The following is an 18,727-nucleotide window of genomic DNA, read 5'->3' on the forward strand; positions in this document are numbered from 1 at the left end:
TTAATGTCATGGCCACACCAACGCAAAGTAAAACCGCAGTGCATCTGTGCGCAAATGGGATCACAAGGAAAATATATTTAGATGTCATAAAACTGCAATGTAACACAATTCATGATATCCCCATTATAGTCAATGGCACGCATGCTACACCACAACCATGGCGCAAGGGTTGCTAAGGGTCTGTGACAGTGTTCCATGCAGTAACTAGGAATTAGCAGTCAGTGTCATACAAATGAGTCAAGTATTACTGAATCGCAAATGCCCCAACGGCGTAGGGATGTATCACACAGCGTAGCGGTACAACACCGAGGAGTGGCCTGGAGGTAAACATGACATCAAGAGAGGGGCACGCTACCGTAGCTGTAAGCACATTGGATCATTACTAATCCATGCTGTGTGTTGCTAAGCAAAGCAGCAGGAGAGGGGCATGAAAGTAGCCATAGCTTTGCTTAGCTGAGAGCTCACAAGGTAACCAAAAGTTCATATGAATGTGGATGAAAACGCGCATGAAACCTGGTAAATGGCTGTGCGTGGCACGCACCACAGCTGAAAAAGGAAGGTTATGGGAAGACAATAAGGAAATGCTGCAGCATGGTAATTGGAGTACAAATGAGTAATTAACACCTAGAAACTCACAGTGGGCCAAAGACAACAACTAGCAAGGCTGCTAGCAGCTACCTGCAGAACAAGAAAGGGGAGGTGCCGTACAGCAAAGAAAAGAGAACTGTCACAGCAGAACAAAGCAAACTTGCAGTAGATCAGCTACAAAACACATGTCCCAACACAATCCTGGGTTGTGAAAGCACAAAACAAGAAAGGCGGCAGCTGGATGCTTGCCTAACAATGGGAGGGAATCGGGTTGAAAATTGAAGTAAAGGGCAATAGATGAATCACGGCAGACAAGCGTAAGTCAACACCAAAGGCCCCACAATAGCAGTACCTGCTGTAAAACCAATAATTAAGATACCCTGCAGCTGGAATAGCACAAACACACCCAATTACACCAGCATCATCCATTGCACAATAGTATAAGTTGTGAAAGCCCCACACACACACTTGTGTATTCCCAGACACTCTGCACCATTGGTGTATACAGATGGGGAACTTTTAATATGTACATGTTAGGGGCTGCCATAGCTTTGATTCAGCAGCATGTGTTGGAGACTGACGGTGCTGTGGAGGATGATGCTGACAACCATCTCAGGCACCAGAGGAGGAGAAGAGTGTTCAGGCCCAGGGTAACCTACCAGGGGCTACTTGATCTGGAGATAGTAGAGCATTACAGGGTGGACAGGGACATCATACAGCAACTTGTTGAGCTGTGCCGGCCATGCCTCAGAGCCAGAAGTAACAGAGGGGAACCCATCCCAGTGGACACGAAGGTATGTGTAAGCTTGAGAATACTAGTCACAGGTACCTTCCAAAGGCCAACTGGGGATATCATGGGGCTCTCACAGGCATCAGCATCCAGAGTACTCCACCAATTCCTGTATGCCATGTTAGCAAATGACAATGAGCACATATACTTTCCCAGAACGCAGGAGGAGTTGGCCAGCAATATGCGTCTCTTCCACCATGTGGCAGACTACGCGGAGGTACTGGGTGCAATAGATTGCATGCACATGCACTTCAAGTCACCACCTGGTGAGCAGGGTAGGCGCTACATAAACCGCAAGGGATTCCCCTCCATCAACTGCCAGGTTGTGTGCAATGCCCAGGGCATTATCATGGATGTGTGGGCTGGCAGCCCTGGAAGCTATCACGACTCCCACATCTGCCATGCCTCACAGCTGTATCAGGTATTTGCCAGGGGGAACATCCCATATGGCCACCTGGTGGGGGATGCTGTCTATGCATTGGAACCGTGGATGATGACTCTTATCAGAAATGCACACACAGCCATGCAAGAACGCCATAATGAGGCACATGCAGAAACCAGAATTATCACAGAGCGCATGTTTGGATGCTGAAATCACGGTTTCATAGCTTGGACATATCTGGTGGAGCCTTGGAGTACTGTCTAGGAATGTCTGCCCACATCTTCATAGTATGTGCCATGCTACATAATATGCTCCTGTGGAAACAGCTGCAGCAGGGACAGAATGGTGAAGGCCCTCACAGCTCACCACCATTGCCAAGGGACCCACAGGCACAGGGGGACTCAGACCATGAACATCCTGTGCTAGCCCCAGTAGGCAGATGAAGGTGTGCCCAGTATGCCAATGCCTTGGCAAAGTGGGAACGTATAGCACACGCACTGACAGTGTAGGCACTCATGGACTGACACCCTATTCCACCTGCACACACAGCAAACACGGATGGCACACACACACATGACCACCTGTAAATTGTCATGTATACGTGGTCTACTGTGTGCATCCTACATATGGAGCCCTCAGCTATTGTACACACAACCGCCATTGGCACAAGGTAAGTCAATACCTGAACAGTAAATTAAGCTATCAGCATGTATCCATACTGTATGTAAAAGTTCATAGATACATAGGTAGGTACATGACCAACTGCCGAGGCCACTCATAAGCATAGGCAAAACATGTCTGCTGTTGCCACCCCAACAATTAACTAACTGTCCCTCTGTGGAGCAGAGCCAATTGCTAGATCCCTGGGGTGTAGCCACTGTTCACCACCCACTCTGCAAGGATTCCCCAGAGTGTTAGTGAGGGGTTTTGTATAATGTAATCAGGGATGTAGTTCCACATAATGGGGAATATCCCTGACAGAAATCTTCACAGATGTGTACATGTTAGATAGTATACCTTAAACACAGCTTGCATATATAGGTAGTTCTCCACAGAATAATAAACATGTGGAACACACAGCCACTGAAATGTATGTTAATCACCCGCGGACTACCAGTGCCTGCTCTGAGAGGTAAGATATCACTGCCAGGATTAGACCACGCAACCATGTACACATTCATCACAATAACATACCACTAAACTACCTGAGATGTACCAATGGTAGTTGTGTATACTGACAGGATAAAACACAAAAGGTAGGAATGTGTTGAAATATGTGTACATGTTACATAGTATACCTTAAACACAGCTTGCATATATAGGTAATTCTCCACAGAATAATAAACATGTGGAACACACAACCACTGAAATGTGTGTTAATCACCCGTGGACTACCAGTGCCTGCTCTGAGAGGTAAGATATCACTGCCAGGATTAGAAGATGCAACCATGTACACATTCATCACAATAACATACCACTAAACTACCTGAGATGTACCAATGGTAGTTGTGTATACTGACAGGATAAAACACAAAAGGTAGGAATGTGTTGAAATAGGACAAACCGGCATGTACCCAATGAAAGGTGTATGTTTTATATATATATATATATATACACACACACACACACATCATCATATATAGAAAGAGAGAGAGAGAGGGAGCGAGAGAGAGAGAGATATGTCAATATATGGGAATATACATATATATGTAGATATATAGATAAGTTAACAACATCTACATAGCCATGGAGGTACATATAAATGGGATACCTACCACATACCAACTGCTTTACATACTGATGTGCGTAATCCTGAGGCTTAAGGTCCGAAAGAACACAGTACCGAAACATCAGATGCGCAAGGTATAAAATCACAATGTTAATGGACAGTTAGTCAGTGCTTCTGGTGTTATGGTTCAGGTAGGGTACTGTGTGTAAGTGTTTCTTAAGGCTGTAGTGTGTGTAAGTGTATTTTCTGTGTGTGGTGTGTGTTCTTGGGGGACTGTAATGTGTGGTTGTGGGTTAGCTTTGTGCGTCTGTTTGCGCGACCCAGGATGTAGAATATTAAAGAAGGGGGTGGTGTGGGGGGCGCAGACACCTACATGGGGGGGTGTAGAGGGGCTTGGCCACCTGCTCATACATAGTGTAGGATGGTTTGTTTGGATGTGTTGGGTAGCAGTGTGTCTGTGTGTGCGTGTGTGTGTTCCATGTTTGTGTTACTTTCGTGAGTTACTGTCAATGTCGGTAATGTGGGCTATGGGAGTCTGGTCCCAGTACTGCGTGCATCGGAACTCTGTGGTTTCAGGATTCCATAGGTCTCCCATATACAGCAGTTGAAGTGTTCTTATATGTGTATAACATGGACCATAGCAATCACACATTCCGTCACTACCAACCTTTATGAACAAAGGATATGGAGAGTATATGCCTATACACTATTACAAATTATGGACATGAGCCAATGATAGTGTTACCACCTGTCCCACTTTGCGAGGGACACTCCCTCTTTGGGCGGTTGTATCCTGACCAAATATATTAAACGTGGCAAATGTCCTGGGATTGTAGGACATAATTATGTCCCATATGTACTGTAATAGTTGCATACAATTTCTGTATCTAAAATACCTACGTTACAGAAAACAGGATAAGCAACTAAACTGCTACAAGAATAAGCTTATATTTAGGCAAGAAAGGAAGGTTCTATCCGTTGTACTGACGTGGGTTTGTGTCGGCCTGTAAAATCAGATGTGTGTCCCAAAAAGGTCCCACTATGGCCATATGAAAAGGTGGCAACCCTAGCCAAAGAGGGTCAGTCACTAACACAACTATAATGACTGCAAATACCTATGACAGAAATGGACAGCTTTCATGTAGCAACATATTATTACATTCAGATGTATTACCGAAGGGATTCAAGGACTAACATTACCTGCCTGCTATACAGGAACCACATAGCAGTGCCTTAATGAATCAGCCTGCAATTACCATTGTATTAGTCCACAAAAGGATAGGTGTTCAGATAGGGAAGGAACCCTCACGCACATAACGGTTATGTATAAAAGCAGATCCTACACACCTGTATCTGCTATGCACATCCACCAATATCACCCCCACAACCAAACATATTACAATACAAACTGTAATAACATCACAAACCATTCACTCACTGTACGACATCTGCAGAAGCCTTAACATACCTTATCAGAGACACACTAACATGGCCCTCTGTGAAATAGCTGCTGTTATACAATGGAACAGCTGCTGATGTAACAGGGTTTGTTTGCACTAATCCCATTTCAGAGGGTTGTACGTACACCGGGATGTGTTAGCAATTAGTGAGTAACAGCACAGTATGCTACACTTGTACACTAAATCAAGGATGTCTGGTGAGCACACTGTACACCACATAACAGTTCATGCATAGCCATATGGCCTTGAGCTGGCCAAACATCCTTGCCAGACTTAAACATCTGCAAAAGTATCAGGTACAAACAAATCCTGCATAAGTAGCAGTGTTCCGAAATATAACAGCTGTACTCACACATAGAACTAAATCATCTAGCCATTACACACAGTCCATGGGAGTCATGAAGCTAATATATCTCTGTGTGTCTCCATACAGCTGTTGAAATATATCACAAACAATGCATCCAGGCCGTCTTCCTCGAAAGTAAGGCAGATGGACAATGCCCAAAAGGAGCACTCTGTTATACACCACTGTTGCCATGGTATCAGCTAATTGAGTAGCTGCACAGCTGATGTGCATCTAATTAACTACTTTGGAACAGCAATTGGTGGACAGGATACCACATGCTACCGATATGTAACTAGAAAAGGATGCGTTATCACACATTCAAACCATCTGTATATACCAGCGGAATGTTACAAAGACCATTGAAACATAAACTGAAAAGGATTGAATCAACAGTTAACGACACCTTGGGTTACTAATAAGGTATGTACAACAGTCATGTCTGTGTATGTAGTACCTTTCTGTAGTATTTAAAGTGCACACAATCCATATAGTAGAAACAGTTATCTTGTAGTGATGTATTGTTGAGCATAGTAATGCTTGTAGTATTCGTGTGTACTGCTGTAGGTCACAAGGCAAACACCACATACACCACAAGGGATGCTATATAAGGGCTTTGAACAGAAATACTCCTCACTAGCTGATGTCAGTGGCAGGGCTGATCCAACAAGCATGTGCTATAATAGTGGATAGTATATGTTGATATATTGTAACTGTAGCCATATGTATAGGTGTATTACAGAGAATAACATGTGGAAGGTTGGGCCACTGTGCAATTATGATTTGCATTGTTAGATATTGTGCCAATAACTGTGTAATGTACAGTATTGTAGGCAGATATGTATTATAAGCTACATAGCATTACTGTAATGTTAGGCAAACATTAGTTATGTATATTGGCATTTATAATACACAATAACAGGATGCATATGTATTTTAGTCACCCAACAGTTTATCAGCATGATAGCAAAGTAAAATGGAAGACCTGTTTAACTATCCATGCACATAAAACATGTAATATGTGCAACGGTAGATACTAGGCTGTCTTACCAAGGGGATTTGTAAGCCTAGCTAGAGTGTGTTGGCTTTTGCCACCCCCAAAGGTTGGTTCCCTGTGCCTCTGAACAGCAGAGCCATTAGTTCTCTGTGCCCTGTCCAGCAGAGCCACTGCAGTGATCCCAGGGGTACATGTCTGTCTCCCATCTACACGTCATGGTTTCCCTTGAAGAGTGCTAGTGAGGGGGCCTGCCTGATATACACTGGAATCATGTTCCAAAGCATGGGGAGTGTCTGGGTCAGGAATCTATCCGTCCAGTATGTCCTACTCATCATTGTGGTTAGGTGTATATCCCTAGAGCATGTGGCTCTCAGGGGCCTCTGTTTAGGTGGAGCATATCCAGCAATACAGGGTTGGACATGGGCCTTGTATGTCAAGCAGAGATCACCTGTGAGTATGCGGTATGCAACTGAGTACAGCTGGAGTTTCTTAGGTTGGGCTGCATAGGTCATCTGTTTGAGGTCAGTAATCCTCTTGGTGTGGTACTGGTGTGGTCTTCCAAGCTGTTGCAGTTGTCTTGTAAGGTATATCCTTTAATGGGTCTAATATGTTATGAGTAGAGTCATAATGGCCTCTTTTGATCTGGATGCGAACCCTTTAGAGATTAGGGGGGCCATGTAGAAGGATATTCTAACCACCTTGTCATTATGGGTATCAAAGGAGAGATTGCTATCTACTGGGGGGTTCCCAGATCCCTTACTACCTTTTCTGTATGTAGGGGACTAGCACCTATGTGGTAGTCCGTGGGTAATTAGTTATATCCAAAGGAGATGACTATGCACTTTTAGGCATTCAGCTTGATGCCATGATATTAACACCAGGTATTCGTCTCAGTGCAACCTTTCCAGAGGGTGTCTGTAACAGCTGTGGAAACAATTATGTCCCCTAGTTTGCAGTCGTCTGCAAACATTTTCAGCCAAAGCCCTCCTGTGCATGTCTGTACATCAGAGAAGTATATACCGAACATGAGGGGTCCTAGGACTGAGCCCTGGGGGATGCCACTTGTAACTTGTATACAGTCGGACCTAGGGTATGCAACTCCCACTGTGTGGGTTCTGTCCGTGAGCCACTTTGCAAACCATCACATGACGTAGGTGTTAATGTTCAGGTGGATGGGTATGTTGATAATACCAGAAGGAGGAATGGTGTTGAATGGTGTTGAAAGCCTATGAGATATCTAGGTAGGCTGTGTGGACCTCCTTACCCTCATCTAATGCCTTGGTAACTTTCTCTAAGAAGTCCACCAGGTTTAGGAGGCATGGTCCTCCCTTATCAATGTCAAACAGGGAGGGGTCAAAGGTTTGGAGGTACCTAGTGTCTCTGTGACTGTGATCCATGATGTGCACCATAGCCTTGCAGACCAGGCTAGTCAGGCCTATAGGGAATTAGATCCCGTGGTCCATTGTGGCACCACCTTTGTGGAGTGGGATAACTGTTGCTGTGCGCCATTCAGGGGGCACTATGCCTGAGGTGAGGCTATTATTGAACATGGTGCATAGGTGGGGAGACAGTACGTTCTGAAGTTCGTGTAAAATGCAGCCTGGGATGCTGTCCGGTCCCATGGATGTTGTGATATTGCCTTTAGAGTGTGGAGCTTTGAGAGGAATCTGCCAGGATGTTGCCAATATCAGTTGTTTCTGTAATGTTCATGCCTTTGTGCTGTAACTCAGAGCAGATCTGGTTGTTGACATTGAGATATGTGACATAGCTATAGAATGCTTTGTGGTTGTTGCTGGTATTAGTTGCATTTTAGTTTTTGTAGCTAGCTTTGGTGGATCTTATAAGGGATCTCACCTTCTTACTGAGGCTGGCCAGGGAGCTCCTCCATGCATGGGATTGTACTCTGGTTTACAACAGTGTCTTCCTCCTGTAGTACATTTTGTTTATGGCAGGGGACCACCAGATTGGTTTAGTTAATTAGGAGTATAGCATCCTGGTTCTGTTTGGGATAGCACAAGCCATGCACTCGTGTAAGTGCTTATAGAGTGCATTTGTGTAGAATTCAACAGTTGTAACAGTACTGTCCATCTGCATGGGTGTCATGACTTCCACCATGTCTGTCTTAAGAAGCATGTAGTTGGCCTTGTAGACATATTATACTGTGGTTCCCTTAATGGGAGGTGGGGGCAGGATGTGGATATCAACGGTGTTCAGCTCATTGTCTGATCGGACCAACGAGGAGTTGGCTTCACGTGTGGAGCACCAGTCACTTATGTTGGTAATGCCTAGGTCTAGGATATTGTTTCCCCTGGTGGGTGTGTGGATATGTTGAGTCAGTGCATTGGGTTTATGAATTCCAGAAACTGTTGAGCTAATGTGTTGGTACACGAGTAGTTTTCCCAGTTAATGGTGGGGTAGATTCAGTGAGACTTATGTGATAAGTATGGTGTTGTGTGAATGTTTACCTTCTCCACATGACAGTCAGGGTCAGGCTTGGTTGGAGAGACCTTTACATCCAGTTTGGCTAGATGAGTGCATCTCTCACAAGTTGTAGTGTTGGGTGGTAGGCGGAGAGGCTTGTCTGTGTACATGAGGCAATTTGTACATTGCCTCAAGATGTCAAGATTCATCAGATAGACAGGTGAGAACACTGGCAGTTGACTCTTGGACATGCCTGAATATAGAACTACATTCACCTAGATAAGTGAGGAAAGTGAGTACAAGAGCTAAATTACTCTAAGCAAGTGAGAAAAGTATGTACAAAACCTGTTCACTCTTACCTCTAGGTAATGAGGAAGATTGAGTGCTATAGTAATTATTATCTTATGTAGTGCTTACAAGTCCTGAACAATTGCTTAGCATGAAAAAGCAATCCAGATAGGGTCTTGGATAACATAACACACAGCCCCTCCCCCCAACAGGTACACAAGCATATATCCATGTACACCACGGGGCCCCTGTACCCACAACTATGCAGGTACAAGCTGCACTCAGGCTGCATGGGACTTGTCAACATCACAGGTTGTATCATACACATATGGCAAAACAAGATGCTCTCCACGTACACGTCATGTAAAACATAGCTCCATGTCAGGTTGTGTATGCACTGAATGGTGCACACCAACAGGCATCATAACCCACAAAGGGGGAGACACCACTGATAATGGAAAGTACTTTACTACTACCCTGATGAGTCTCATCTGGAAGGCCATGAACCTTGATCAATTAATTGATGTCAGCAGTACAGATGTAGATGACACTATGGTTGATGTCACACTGCATATCATAACCTTTCCAGGTCATAGGACATCATCACTCGTACTGTGTACCACCTACACTCGGTATACTAGATGTACATTCCTATGTCACAGGAGTGTTTTGCAACAGGACTGCTGGCAGAACCAACACTACAGAAGGTTTCTGAATAATATATGATCATCACACCAGTGGCAGCTACAGTATGTCAGGGTTAATGAATTTTATTCCCCCTCATTGTAGTCCATACCTCACAGACAAACAGAAGGCATCTTCCTATTGAAGTATGCGAATGACTATGACCTAGGAGCAATAACTGACTCAGGGGTGTTGTGAACAACATATAGAAGGGGCTTTGTGGGTGAGGTGTGTGTAATATATGGCCACAATCTGACAGCTGCATATTGCATTGTCACCCCTATGTTAATAACCCTGTACCCATGATCTACCACCTAGGCAGCGGTCAACATAATGGACACTTGTATGTGAGGGATGCAGCTGGGCAGTTGTCTTTCCTGTGACAGCTACATCACCACACCTGTCAGGTAGTCATATGTGGCAACCCTAATAATGATAGGGTGCCATTCATGAATTTAGAGATCATTGTCCAGCCATACACAACACTTAAGTGACCCATATCAGATCACATATTTCCTTTAAGGGGTATTGGCCACGTGCAGATGGCCTACACCAGCCTTCCCATTCCCCATCTCCAGTATGTAGCATGATGCATACCCTGAATAAATCCATGTCCAACCCAGTGATGTTGAACATGCTACACGTACTCATCCTAATCTCGAACACATACTTTATGGGCATCCACCTTCCACATGCTGGACAGATCCTTGTCCCATACACTTGACATAGTCCTGCCATACTATGCATTCCTGTACGTCAAAGCTGCACATTGCTTCCCTCTCAGACATGGTGTGATGACCGCATGGTAACGCACGGTATATGTATCATTAACCCTGTGAATCAGTAATGTGGCACTGCTCCACCTGGCCTCACAGACCCGACTGTCGGCTACTGCCAGGTAACCTTTCATCCTAGATTCATACATGGCCCATGGCATATAGCCCACTAGTTGACTTTGACTGTACATGCTATAGCTGATATCCATCCCTGCAAATACCATCTGGCTAGGCAGTGTCCCATGTGTAGCACATGTGCAACACAGGTGATACATGGCAGGCTATTGAATCGCTGTACAGTGCCGTGTAGATGTATATGGCAGAACACATGCATGTAAAACCTTATGTGAGCAAGTCTTCAGAGTCACAGGTCATGTCTATTAAGGCAGTGTGAGTCCTTATATGTGACATATACATAGTATCAAGGTCGACTGCATTAATGAGGACACATCCAGCCACGTGCTGATAGGTAGGAACACCAGTACAGGCAAACAGACATGCCCACATCAAGACAGCAACCACATGGAGTATGAGCAATGTAATCAGTTGACACACACTCATCTGTGGTGATAATATCCACTCAACATTGAGTGTCACATGTGTGTGACACAAACACGTCAGTGTCATGTAGGTTTGCAAATACAACTATTTAAACTTAATTAATGTGATACACATGTATGTTCAGCTGCAGCTCTGTATGTCTCTGTGAGACCTGTCTCAATCATTATGTCTTCCAGGTATGCCTCGTGCAAGGCTACCCCCTTTTACCTGCTTGGAGGATGAGGCCCTCACCCCATACCTATTCGACAATCATGATATCCTGTTCAGCCATGTGCCACAGGATGCACAGCAGCAGGATGCCCTGTGGATGGAACTTCGCAGGAGCGTTAATGATGTGGGTGGCCACAACCACACATACCACCAGGTGCGCAGACACTATTCAGACCTCATTAGATGGGCAAAACAGTGTATGAATGAAATTGCTGGGGAACAAGGTGCAACAGGTGGTGGACCACCAACGCAGCCCCCACTCACATGTACCGAGGAGCTACTGGCCAACCTGGGGGCACCTGCAGAACCACATCCACAAGCCTTAGCTGATATTGTGGAGGTGGGTGTCTCTCAACCACTAAGCCTGGAGTTGCCTGGTAAGTCAGTACTGCACCTATAACAACTATATTCCATATAGTTGCATGTGTCACTGTACAATATGTAATGTAACATCATATGCAAGGCATGTATACACACATGCCGCATACTATAGTATGCTACTCTGTGTATGAACACATGTGCATACACCATAGTATAGTCTAATGTACTGGTATATGTGTTATGCACATTGCACCCTGTAGCCATTATACAGAGGTGGATTACGCTCATACTGCTGTGTTACTCCTAGTTGGGTACCTCTGGTGTTCCACTGCGACAGCAGCCTGTTGCAGGTGAGAGTGTTATTATTTATCAGGAACCATAATGCACAAATCTATCTGCCATGTGGCCATTTACAGCATGTACAGATAATGTATGGTCCTGATACAATATACAGATAGGACCTGCAATGCATCACAATGACTACACATGTGCAAGACTTGCAAATTATGTGAATCATCTCACCAACATGAATCCTCACAAACTGTCATTGCCAGATGTGTGGACAGCTGTGCATACAATGGTGGAGGTGCTGTTCACTTTAGGGATGTACTACGTATCAGATCTACACACGTGGTGAATACAAACAGTACTACACAGTGGGCTGGAGTATGGCCAGCACACAAGAATCACTGGTGTGGATCATAGCCCTGCTATGAATGTCACACAATGTGATGTGCTATCTTGACATGTCCATGACATTTAGTGGCCTGGCTGCAACATTGCCTACCTAACCTGAAAACATATCCCACATACCACCCTTTATCTGCATAACCCTGTTGTCAGTGGAGCATATATGTCATATGGGACAACACAGACATATGAAATATATGCCCATCACAATAATTTGGACAACACATGTACACACATGGCCATGGAGGATGGCTAGTGACATGGAGCAACACACACCGTAGACGTGTTGTGTTTGTGTGTACACCCTGTCGTACAATGGCTACACATGGTTCAACCATGGCCTTTATATAATGGTCATATTGTTGATATGAAACACTAGACATCTTACAGGCCTGTGTAGGCATAACATCAATCCACCACATAAGATGTGTTGAACATCTTGAGGGTGTCGCGACATGACAGCAGTCACCTGTACAGTATCCACATCAGCCCACAGATACAGTGCATTCCCCTTGCTAGTGTTGGACATCAATGTCATACTAGCTCCTCATGTGTGTGTGTGTGTGTGTGTGTGTGTGTGTGTGTGTGTGTGTGTGTGGTACACAGATGTCATGTGGGACATGGTGTACCAATGTGTTCGCCATGTCTGGCCATAGTTGCCAGGCAGCAGCAATATGGTTGCAGATGTGCAGGGGTGTCATCCGTATACCCATCAGTGACCTGTGTCACAACTTCCACATCATGGTTTAGTGTGTACAGACCTCAGTGATATGGGTCACATTCCACACTATATATGTATTGTATCTGAACACAGTCATGGCTATGAACCCTGTCTGTAACTCACACTGTATAGCACTAGAGACACCTCATGATTCCCTGAAGTGGCCATGCACATCACCTAAATGTGCAGTATATCTGTAGGGCGGACAGACAACACTGCATTGGTACACCGTTGCCCCACTGTATATTTGACAGGACACCATTGTGTTAAAGATGTATGCATATCATTGCACACGTCAGCAGATCAGATGTCATACTACATGCGATTGTCAAAGTCATATGCCACACATCAGGCAGGTGTACTGTTAACCTGTGCTGGTCCACATGGTGTAACACAGAGATGTATGCTACCTACTACTATGATTGTGTAATTTGCATGCTGTCTGCTATGACACATGCATGTTGTTGTGTGCAACCCAGGGATGTGTGATAACTACCACTATTATTGTCTGCGCTGCATGCCGTCTGCTGTATCACATGCATGTTGCATGCCTTCTGTCATATCACATGAGTGTGTGTCTGTTGTATAGATTGTAATGTACAGTTCTTGTCTGCCCTCACAGGTGATGTAGGTGCTTTGCCCTTCTGTGGTACATCTGATGTTAGTGTCCCCACAGACTCTAGCATTTATGATGAACATATGATTGAGACACGGGCAGAGTTGTCAAGGGATGAAACTGTGCCATTGGTTGCCATTCCATCTATATACCCCTCATCCCCGCACACAGATCCCATTCCTGCACATATCCCATCACCAGTGGCCATAGAAGAAGGACAGTTGGCATGTGGTAGCTTGGAACAGGAATGTGTGGGGGCTATGGAAGTGTTCCTGCACACTATGGTGTCAGCCAAATGACTGGTGGTGCCCCACACAGGCACGTGGCCAGTGCTGCTCATAGGAGGACCTCTGGCCAACATGCTCCTGCATGACAGAGTGCAGCAGCTGGTGTCACCAGATGCATGTTTCAGGCTGTAATGGAGGCACAGGCACATGCTGAATGGTGCAACAGAGAAGATCAGAGGCTACAGAGGGCTGCTGACCATTCTTTAAACAACAACATCCAGGCAATGGTAAATGTTCAACAGCAGATTGCTGAAGCTTTGGATAGACGGTTGGGTGACATGGCTTTAGTCCTTGACCATGGCATGCCAATCAGCAAGTGTGAGCTGTTTGTGTTGGAACATCTGGTAGGAGTGAGGCATCGGGCACATGAACGTAGGCCTGCTACATCACCTGTGTTAGGTCTACGTGTATGATCTACCTCACATGTCCGCTCCCATAGTGGCGGTAGCAGCAGCTGTGCATCTGGTGCTGTGCTGTCCACACCATGACACAGCAGGCCACGTGCACATGGCCTGGGATGGTCCCAACAGGGACACGGTTCCAGTGGACAAGTAACATCAGGCAGTTCCCAATCTGCACCTCTGCCTGATAGTGCCAGTGCAACCCCTGGCAGGCACAGGTTACATGTCCGTGGTCAGACACCGTGAACTGTAAAACCTCACCTGTACAGTCTGCAGCTGTCAATAATACTCCTGTGTAGGCCAGACACATGGGAGAACTGTGTGTATACATACACACACACATTGGAAACATATGTAGGGCACCGCAACACACACATGCATAACATCCACACATGCCCAATTAGATCAAAGGCCCAAACCCACACACATGATGTCATCCAAAGGTGCAGCCTAGGCCTCTGGCAAACATTAACACCCTGTGCATATGATGATGCCTATGCCACATCCCTGCCATCCACACCATCAGTGCAGGGACATGTTCATATGGTCTGATGCACAGGGTGAACAGACTAGGAAGATATGTGTAGTTTACAATTGTTGAGGAATGTTGACAGGCAGGAGATATACCATGTAGTACAGGTGTACAGTACTGTTAACAGTATGTGTCTTGTGTAACAGTGCAGCCTAGGCCTCCGGCAAACATTAAAACCCTGTGCATATGATGACGCCTGTGCTGCATCCCTGACATCCACACCATCGGTGCAGGGACATGCTCATATGGTCTGATGCACAGGGCAACCAGACTAGGAAGATACGTGTAGTTTACAATTGTTGAGGACTGTTGACAGACAGCAGGTATGCCATGTAGTACAGGTGTACAATACTGTTAACAGTATGTGTCTTGTGTAACAACAGTGCAGCCTAGGCCTCTGGCAAACATTAAAACCCTGTGCATATGATGATGCCTGTGCTGCATCCCTGACATCCACACCATCGATGCAGGGACATGCTGATATGGTCTGATGCACAGGGTGAACAGACTAGGAATATATGTGTAGTTTACAATTGTTGAGGACTGTTGACAGGCAGCAGATATACTATGTAGTACAGGTGTACAATACTAATAACAGTATGTGTCTTGTGTAACAGCAGTAACTGCAATTTGGTCATGATGTTCTGCTGTCCTTCTTCAGGTCTAATTGCATGTGCCGGTGGATGCCAGTGTTTGCAGTTATTGTCACATATGTCAATGTGGACAACTCACAGGTATGTATGAATATACCAGCATGCACCGTGTAGCTGCCACATACCAGTGAGAATGTCCCACATTACAAACACATGTATCGTTCCAAGAGCATGATAGCTGTGTATTAAGCTACTGTGGCCACAGATGGAACATCCATAAAGGGTGACATCACAGGTACAGTTACCTGGAGTGGTGAGGTAAGAGAGTGGTCTAGCTGATTACAAGGGTAGAGGCCAGTAGGAAGTGGGATGCCTCATTGGGAATCAGTAATACACATTCCCATGACAGGATGCCAACACACAACTGCACCCACACACTCAGGTATTGACACACGTATTCAGTGACACAGTAACACACCCACACACTCACAGATTCACTGACACAGTAACACACACTCACACACAATTGCTACTGGTGGGATGAGGACCCCTGCCTATATGCAAGCCATCATTACAGTACTGTGCACCTACATGACGCTCCACAGAGAATACACATGTACAGGTAGTCAGTACGGCCTAAGATCAGGGACATCAACACTAATAGTAGAATGCATTGCCTGGATGGTGGGAGGGGTCTTATCAGTTCAGTATGGTAACATACATCCTCACCCCAGTGACCAGTCAGCCCTACATACACACACACTGGCATTCAGTAATTAATACACCTATGTCATGCAAATACAGACACCTCACATGTATGAGATACACGTCCCTGCCTATGTCCTGCTTTAACATTGCAGTCTGTACAGATGTGTACACTATTGTACAGGAGAATGAGTAACAATTGAGATGTATTCCCTACAATACGTGACATATATGGACACACACGCAGCCACACATGCCAGTACTGTAAATCTCAGACCTGCCTAGCTCATGTTATGTATGTCAGATGTACAGCAGTACTGCATGCATTACAAACTGTACTGATGCTTCCTGTGGCAACAGTGCTGATATATGCACTAGGGACATCATAACTATTAACAGGCGTCAGGTGATTTACCTTCGCTGTCACCCTAACCGCTGTCTAAGTTGTGTGTTATGTCCTTCAATTAATGAAAGCATTGCTTACTGGTTACACAGGGTATTGTAGGACTGCTTGTGACACACCTGTGAGCTGTCCACAGCAAACATCCATCTGCAAAGATGCCCCACCACTTAATTATTTCCACACATCTGTCCATACCTGTGGTACATCTTTCTATACATTCAGCATATCACCATATACAGTTGGCAATGTTGAGGCTGCATTGCAATTGCATGATGTACTAGGATACACATCACCTGCATATATCAGCAACTACACACGCATGTTTTCTGAATGCACACTATGTGTACAGGTGTGCAGGTCCTACAATCCTGACATTTGGGCATGTTTGTAGGCATTGCAGTTGGTGGATATGTGTAATGACATGCATGACACATGGACTGTTGTATGATATGATGGGTGATGAGTACAGAGGGGATATTGCCTCTGTCAACATTGATATAACACCTTATGTACTGTTAGCATTCAGCATACATGGACCTACATTCCATGTGCATGTGTGTAATGGCTGTAGCCACCTGTTTGCACAAAGGACAACAACAGCTATGCTATTTGCAGGTATGTTGTGTGTGTGGCATGCACATACCCAGGGCAGGTACATGTATGTCATATCCATACATGAGGGTGTGTACTGGTGTACAGCAATAGTCATCTGCTAATGGTGGAAAGTACCAAGGGCCCCTGGAATGTGTACAGCTGACCTGGTCACAGACAGTGGTATCATTGCATTGCATAACACATGATGCAACTGTGTCAGTACATGTGTACTCTCTACAGTTGATGTAGAGCTTAGTACAGTACACAGGTCAAAGGTCACATGGTGGTGTATTCTTCTATGTCATACAACATATACGTTTGTGTGTTGGTGGTCTGAGGGCATAGTGGTGTCTGGCATAGTGGTGTCTGAGGTTTACATCCTAGAATGCAGCATGTGACACTGTGTCCTGCACATGGGTCATCTGTGATGCCTTTCGTGGGGGGACTGGTCAGTACATGTGAGTGGCCTTTATGAATGTGGGTACACCACCTGGAGCGGTCCGTACCTGTGTTATGGCCCACATGTTTGGTTCTGAGGTATATAGTGGTAGCGCTATTGTGCACTACAGAGCCATCAGCCAGGTGTTCCTCACTGCACAGATGTCAGTACTCCTCATTGTTGGATCTACAGTGACCAGCTGTGAATATGGATGCTACACATCTAGCACTTGTTAGCATAAGAAAACAATGCAGTTGTCCTGTAGGTGTATGGGAGTTAAGCTGTGTTTAGGACATTTGTCTTGGAATGGCACTGTGTGAGCGGATGCGACTTGGGTAATATCCACACTCCCTTGAATCATGGATGCATGTGATATGTAACAAAGGCCTGCCTACTGTCAGCCATGTCATCCCAAAATGACAGCTGATGTTGTGTAAAAGACCGGTGTCAAATATATGTAGAGCAGTGTTCCTGCTAACAATGACAACTACTAACACCAGAGCCCATTACAATGTGTTCTTTACATCTACCTGTAATAGCATGGCCACTGTGGCCTTCCGTGTTTAGCATCAGAGGACATCCCAGCCAGCCCTGTGCTACTAGGAGTATTAGCACACCCAGTATATCCTTGTGTAGATGGACACATAGTAGTACATTCCAACCAGCCCTGTGCTACTGTGTGTGAGCATGCCCCCAGTGCAACTAAGTGTATGAGCATGCCCAGTATATCCTTGTGTAGATGGACACATACTGCATTCCGAACAGACCTGTGCTACTGTGTGAGCATGCCCAGTGACACCTTGTGTCGGGTATGTGCCTCTTTGTAAGGGCATGGCCATTGTGACCCTGTATAGTGGTAGTAGTCATCCATTCCACAGATGGGCATACTCCAGGTCAGGATGGATTTCTACTTTAAACACACAGGTTCACAGGAATGTACATCTTAACTGCCAGCATCCCTGTTGATGTCCGCATTCCCAGACGGTCATAATGACAGCCTTGACATGTGTAGTCTGTGTGGCGTGATTCATAAGTATGTAGTATTGTATTAGTACACTACACCCCTGTACTAAACACCATTGTTGGGTGATGCAATGGCATGGACTACCCCTCACGCCTTGTACAGCCATCTTGCACAGCCATACACTACACACCCATGGAGCAATGCATACCTGCATGCCAGTACTGGCACCCTG

This window comes from Protopterus annectens, chromosome 8.part1 (assembly GCF_019279795.1).
Source record: "Protopterus annectens isolate FY-2018-M chromosome 8.part1, PAN1.0, whole genome shotgun sequence".
NCBI lineage: Eukaryota > Metazoa > Chordata > Ceratodontiformes > Protopteridae > Protopterus > Protopterus annectens.